We start from the raw sequence: 7,412 nt of genomic DNA on the forward strand, positions 1-7,412 counted from the left end.
AATTCTGGAAGTTAGTAATTATCACTGGAAGACTAAAAAAAAAATCTCTGTGAAATGGTGAAAGCAGATCTAAGAGGAACTTTCATGCAATTAGTGCTTACATTGGGAAAACAGAGTAAGTCCAAATTAAAAAAAAAATTTTGAATTCCTAGAAACAGTAACAACTTGAGAAACAATAACAAGCCAACATCAAGGATGGAAACAACAAAGATGAGCATAGAAATCAATGAAGTTGATACTAAAATACTCTGTAAAAAGGACAATGAATCCAAGGGCGGATTCCTTGAAAGAATAAATAAAATAGGTAGGATGTAGCAAGACTCATCAAGAGGGAGAAAAGACTCACATCAGTGCAATTCCACAAAAATGAAATCACAACAGACACTGTTAAAATCAGAAGACAGAAATATTTTGAGAAATTATACTCCAAAACTCAGCAAATTTTGAAGAAACAGACATTTCCAGACACATACAACTACCAAAGCTAATCTAAGAAGGCACAAGTATTTTTAACTACCTAATAATAAGCAATGGAATTGAAACAATAATAAATAATCTACCAACTAAAAAAGCCCAGGACCAAATATATTCATAGCTAAGTTCTATAAAATATTTAAGGATGTTATATATCCTCAAATTCTTCAAGGAAATTGAAATGTTCGGAGTTCTTACAAATTCATTCATGGAAGCCTGTATAATCTTGATCTCTAAACTAGTGAAAAAGCCAGCTTGAAAAAATATAACTATATGCCAATTTCCTTAATCACCATTGCTGCAAATATCCTCAATAAGATATTAGCAAGCAGAATACAGAATGTTATCAAAAAGATAATCACAAATCTATAAATCTATAAATACAATACATCACATAAACAGATGCAAGGTCGAGGACCATATGATCATAGCAATAGATGCAGAAAAGCTTGCTATAAAATCCAACATTCCTTCATCACAAACACCCTGAAGAAAACAGACAATGAAAGGCAATTCGCAAATATGAGAAAGGTTATTCATGACAAACCAATAACCAGCATCATGCTAGAAGGACAAAAACTAAAAGTATTCGCCCTTAAGTTAGGAATAAGACAAGGATGTCCACTATCACTTCTGATATTTAATATGGTATTTAAGACAATAGCCAGACCAATTAGGCAATAGAAAGAAATAAAAGGGTCACATATAGGAAAGGAAAAATTCAAATTACCATGATTCACAGGTGATAATATACTCTATATAGAAGACAAAGAGTTCCACCAAAAGCTCTTAGAATCAATAACCAACTTCAGCGAAGTGGTAGAATATAAGATCAACATGTAAAATTCACTAGCATTTGTGTGCACCAGTAATAAATAGGATAAGAAAAAAATTCTGAAAACACAGTTCAAAATTCACAGATACTTCAAGAAAAATGAAATAAAGAAGGAAAAGAAAAAAACCTATTAATTAACCTAACCAAGGAGAGCTGGGGAGATAGTTCAAGGCGGAGTACCTGCCTGGCAAGTGCAAGATCCAGAGCTCAATCCCTGGTACTGGAAGAACCAAACCAAACCAAACAAAATGAAACAAAACAAAAACAAAAACAAAAACTAGAGAAGGAATTGAAAGACTTCTATAAAAGCAAAGTACAGTACTCTGAAGAAGACATTAAAGAGGATACCTGAAAATAGAAAGATGTCTTTCGCTCATGGATAGATAGAACCATTATCAAAATGGCCATACTTCCAAAACTGTTATACAGATTTAAGGCAGTCCTAATTAAAACACTAACAGCACATTTTATAAATCTAGAGAAAACACCCCTAACACTTATAAAGAACCAGAAGAGGCCCCAAATAGTGAAAGTAATTAATTTTAGGCAACAAGACCAAAGCCTTGGCCATGGCAATATCAAACGTTAGGTTCTGCTACAAAGCAATAGTGATTAAAAAATATCTGTTACTAGAATAAAAAAAGACAATGGATCAGTACAACAGATTAATGAATGCACAAACCTCCTCAGACACATTCAACTATGTGATCTTTGACAAAAGATCCAAAAGCATATGTCAGAGGAAAGATAGCTTATTCAACAAATGGTGCTTGGAACACTCTTTGTAGAAGAATTAAATTGGATCCTTATCTCTCACTATGTACCAGATTAAAATAAAAATGGGTCAACAATCTAAACATTAAATCAAATCAATTAAACTTTCTAGAAGATAAAGTAGATAAAACACTTGAAATGGGTTGGCAAGCTAACTCAGTAGTAGTCTACAGCGCCTGCTTAGGCAAGCTTAGATAAGCGCAGGGACCAGAAAATTAAAGACATATTCAAGAAATGGGTAAGAGAGATGAACAGATACTTCACAGAGGAAGAAATATGAATGGTCAACAAATATACGGAAAAAGGTTCAACATCTCTGGCAATTAGAGAAATGCAAGTCTAAAAAAATGCTAAAATTCCATTTGTGAAGAGTGACAGTCATTAATAAATCCAGCAATAATAAATGCTGGAATGGCGATGGTGGAAAAAGGAGGTCTCCTGCATTGTGGATAGGAGTGTAAATGAATACAACCATTGTGGAACCCAGTATGGAGATTTCCCAAAGAACAAAAATTAGAAATTCCACATAACCTTTATATTCCTCTGCTAGCAATCTTCCCCAAAGAGGCTGAGTCATCATTCTACAGAGATACGTGCTCACCAATATTTATAGCAGCAAGATTCATGATAGCTAAATTCTGGAAGTAGTCTGATACCCCTCAAGGGATGATTAGATGAGCCAAGTGTAACAGCTACATATAATGGAATACTATTCTGCTATTAAGAATAGCAAATGTGAGACGTTTGCAGGAAAGTGGTTACACCTTGAAAATATCACATTGAGTGAAATAAATCAGACACACAAGCTTAAATACCATATATGATCTCTCACTTCACGGAGCCAAGGTATAAAGAAAATGATAAAGGATGAATAGAAAAGGCGAGGAGCCAGATCTTGTTCAATAGGGAAGTGATCCAAGGAGGGGGGAGTGAGGAGGAGGGGGAGGGGAAATTAGAAGAAGAGGGGGTGGGGAAATTAGAGGAATAAATAAGTGCCATGTACAGATCCTGATAACTCCAATCAAGGAAAACATTACACACCACAATATGAGCTAAGACACAGAATGTCAACAAGTATAAAAACGGTAATAGAGGAAGCAGAGGAAGAGGGGGAAGGGAGAAAAGGGGATCTGGAAAGAAAACAAGCTTAATATGCACATGTAACCACTCCCCAAGGTGACAGCAACATGTGTAAACTGAAAATATATACCTATAAATTAAAATTAAAAAAACAGAAAAATATTAAAGTCATTAATAAATTCATTCTATAGTAAGAAAATTAATATACAGAGGTTAAGTAATGTGTAGATACTAATGAAGGATGAAGAAATTTTCTCAATAGTTAAGGCTTAGAACCTTTCTGTCCACTATTGTGAAATAAAAGCATATAAGATAAAGCTATACAAATATGTATTGTAGTTTTACCATGTTCAAATACGGGTAGCTAAGTTCAACTCCATGATTCATATATAAATTGTTTCTGGATGTTATAAGATTGAGTAACAACTATTAATAAAGAATTTTCCAATGCTTTTCTCTATACAAAATGGATAAATGCACTTGAAAAATAATGTATATTCCTATATATAGGTGCATATAATTGCAAGAAATTTGGTATGCCTCTATTTATTGTATTGATTTTGTACTTTGTTATGAACCTTTATTTTCTCTTTTTCTAACCATAAAACTAATTTCAGTGGTGAAGCAAAAATAATGAAATTCTTCTTACAAAAAGTAACAATGATTATTTGTTTCATCATGCTAATGTAAGAATTGTAGACTAGGGAAACAGGTTAAAGAAAATCTACTTCAAGAATTATAAACAGGAATTGGAGTTAGTAGAGCTATTTTTCTCATTACTCTTTTAATGAATCTAACAGAACCAAGATGTAGTAGAAAAATACTAATAACCCTTCAGTGTGTTTGGAAGTTATTAATGTTGACACTGTGATAAGAATTCCTCCAAAATATTCCTTGTACATGTAGATACAGCAGCTCTCAAATATGCAGCCAATAAACTGGCATAGGGCTTTTCAGAGAGTATGATCCGAGGTTATTCAGACTGATTCACATTCTATGGAGGAATTCAGCTTCTCCACCACCTACATTTTGCAAGGGCTTACAGAGTAACAGACATAACTTTCAGGACATTTTCTCGAAGAAACCACTTTATTATAAAATAAATAAATAATTGATATTGCAATAGGCAAAAGGTCGCTGGTCCTGACATAAATAATACTTACCTGAAGCTGCTGGTCTGGAATAGATTTCAAGGAATTTAGCTAATCTCATAGTTCAAGGAATGTATCTGTAGACTTTCTACAATTAACTCCTAAACCTGTGAAGTACTAGGTTTAGCCAGTAAAATACAGAATACCAGTTCCATTTTACTATTACATAAATAATGAATCTTTTAGTATAACTATGCCAAAATTGCTGCATGGAACACCCTTGAAAAATTATCCATTGGTTATATGAAATGTAAATTTAACTATACCTTCTGCATGTTATCTGGCAATCTTAGAGTATGATTTACAGGTTGAAGCCATGCTATTTTGATTTTTTTTATAAATTATTTTTTATTAGTGTATGTCTAGATACATAATAACTACATTCATCTTGGGGAAGTGGTACATATACAGGTTGTATATTCATCATTTTTACTTTGTCTACCCTCTCTCATGCTGTATTGCTGTGATAGCCGAGAAAATGCACTGATCAGATATTCCATAGTAGAGAGCATAAATTTAACATCACACAAACCAAATTTCATTGCTTTTTCTGGGACTTTCTTGGTGCACAGAATTTAAAATTCTGCCAAGAACCTCAGGAACCAAAATCAATGTTGGTGTTGCTTTTAGAGGCCTACAGCAACAAGGATTCACACTGAGGGGAGTAAGAATGCCAGAGATTTCAAGACAGGTGATAAAAGAATGCTTTGCTCTGCTTAGTGAAATGGGAGTTCTGGAGACTTGAAAATCCTTTAAAGGATTGTTACAAAATGGGTGCAGAGAATACACCACTGTCCATAGCTACCAGGGATTCATGGGTCCAAGTAATCTCAGTTTCAGTGAGAAATCCAGTAGTTGTGGCTTAAAAGCCAACAGTCCAGGCTTCACAACCACTGTCAACACCTTAACAACATGAAGCCTTGAAGGACATCTAATTGAACTTGGTTTTCAGAGAAGTTCTGAAATGAATAGTGGATTATGGTATTTCTGGAAATAAAATGTTAAGGGAAAGCAGCCAACAATGTTGACTATCTACTACCAGGAAAAGGCAAGCATGCAACACAGGAAGGTGAAGGTGTTGGCTTCCCCAGACAGTTGTGCTTTTCTTGCTCTGTTCTTAAATCTAAGCCAAATTTATATTTGGAATGCCTTGACAGAAAGTATGGGTAGCTTGCTAGGAAGACTTTTTATCACCATGAATAAATACGCTGTAAGGATTTCTTTAATCCTTTTCTAAGTGAACTTATGTATGTGCAAAAGGTTGACTACGCAGAAGGTAGAGCAGCCAACTGAGGCATCTGAGAAACCAGGAATGAAGTGTCTAGCCAGACACTCAAAGCCTCACTGCACCAACCCCAGGGAATTGGAGCCTACAGGAAAAAGTAAAAATACACTCTGGATGACGTTCAGATCACAGGTGGCCCATTCGGTATGCAGATTAACCCAGTGGTCCAAATTGGAACCGACCTACTTTGTAATTGGGTCATTGGCATTGAATAAAATCTATAGGAAACCTCTGAAGCTGATGACAGTACAACTGTGCCAAGCCAGGCATCAGAGGTCAAGATTAGAGATATCTGAACTGCACTGTGGGAAGCCATTGATTCGGCAAGCATGTTCTGTCTTTTTTAACTCTAATTAGAGAAAAGGGAGTAAAGATTAACTTGGGCTGTGGAACTGACACAATTAGTATAGCTGGAGGGATATATGGTCTCTCCCTTCACCTGTCTCAGTGTAGTGTGAAGAGCTTTTGAGTACCTGCGCATCTCACGTATCTCACAGAACATCAGACTAATTTATTATGGCAATGACATCATAAAAATCAGGCAGGATGAACAAGAGGTAGCTGGTGTATCCAAGGACTTGGTAAGAATACTCCAGCAGTCTAAGGGGTGGACCGTGAGCCCTGCAAACATTCAAGGAATGGAAACTTAAGGCAAGTTTGTAGGTGTTCAATTTTAAAGGACTCGCCAGGATCTCTCCCACTTTAAAACAAAGTTCTACATCTTGCATTTACTACCACAAAAATTAATAAACTTTAATAAGCCATTTTCCTTGGATTTTGTAGTGCATTTCATACCTAGGAATTACTGCTTTAATCCACTTACCAGTCAGCACAGAACTGTCCACTTTGGATGTGACAGTAATTAGGAAATGACTCGGTGATGGGTCCCAACAGTGGAGCATACCAACCCAAAGCTTCAGGATATAAGCTAAGATATGCTAGGCACATGGGTATCAACAGGAGGCAAAGATATAATAAACATTTATGGAAAATTTAGGGGAAACTTGCAAGACAAGGGATTGGGATAAGAAATAAATTTCTTACTGATTTATTGAATACTTATAAACTGTAAGAGTTTCTATAACTCATCTTTTTTGTCAGTGGTTGTTAAGCTTTAAAATTATTCTAAACTACAAGTGTAGAATTAATTTATGTACTGTACACATGAAAAAAGTAGAAATTAAATTTATTTTCCAGTATCTTTGCCTTTCACAAATGACAGCCTTTTATACAATAGATCACTGTAAATAATAGCTTAATGATGAGAAAAATATCTTTATAATATAGAAGACTCTATAAGTTTTAACAAATTGCATACCAATGAACTCCTGATAAATAGCTCTTCTAAAAAATATTTGGCCCATTCCAATCCCAGATTCTTTGAGATACATGTTGCTGTGCCATTTCTTAATATTATATCACTAGGTAATAACATTTGAAGAAGAAAAATGGAAAATATTAATAAGTAGATAGATAATGAGAAATAAACTTACCAGTTTAACATTTAAGACAATCGTAGTCATTGCAACCAATTCCCCTCCTGCAAGCTGCTATGTTTAGCTGTATTGATATGCTAGTTAAGTCTAGACAATGCTGTTATTTAAAGAAGAAAGAAAATTTCAATTCAAATATTAAATAGAATAATAGGCAAACATGCATAATCTTTACCTCTCTAAGGCCTGATATTTCATTCATTTTCTAAGTGTAAGATTCTTTCATTTAGCAAAAAAAAAAAAAATGCTTTGTCTGAAATGGAAGCCCTAGACATTAAAGATTTTGTGTTGTTGTTGCTTTGGGATTTGAACTCACAACC

The sequence above is a fragment of the Octodon degus genome, unplaced genomic scaffold (genome assembly GCF_000260255.1).
Source record: "Octodon degus isolate 3935 unplaced genomic scaffold, OctDeg1.0 scaffold00027, whole genome shotgun sequence".
NCBI classification, from domain to species: domain Eukaryota; kingdom Metazoa; phylum Chordata; class Mammalia; order Rodentia; family Octodontidae; genus Octodon; species Octodon degus.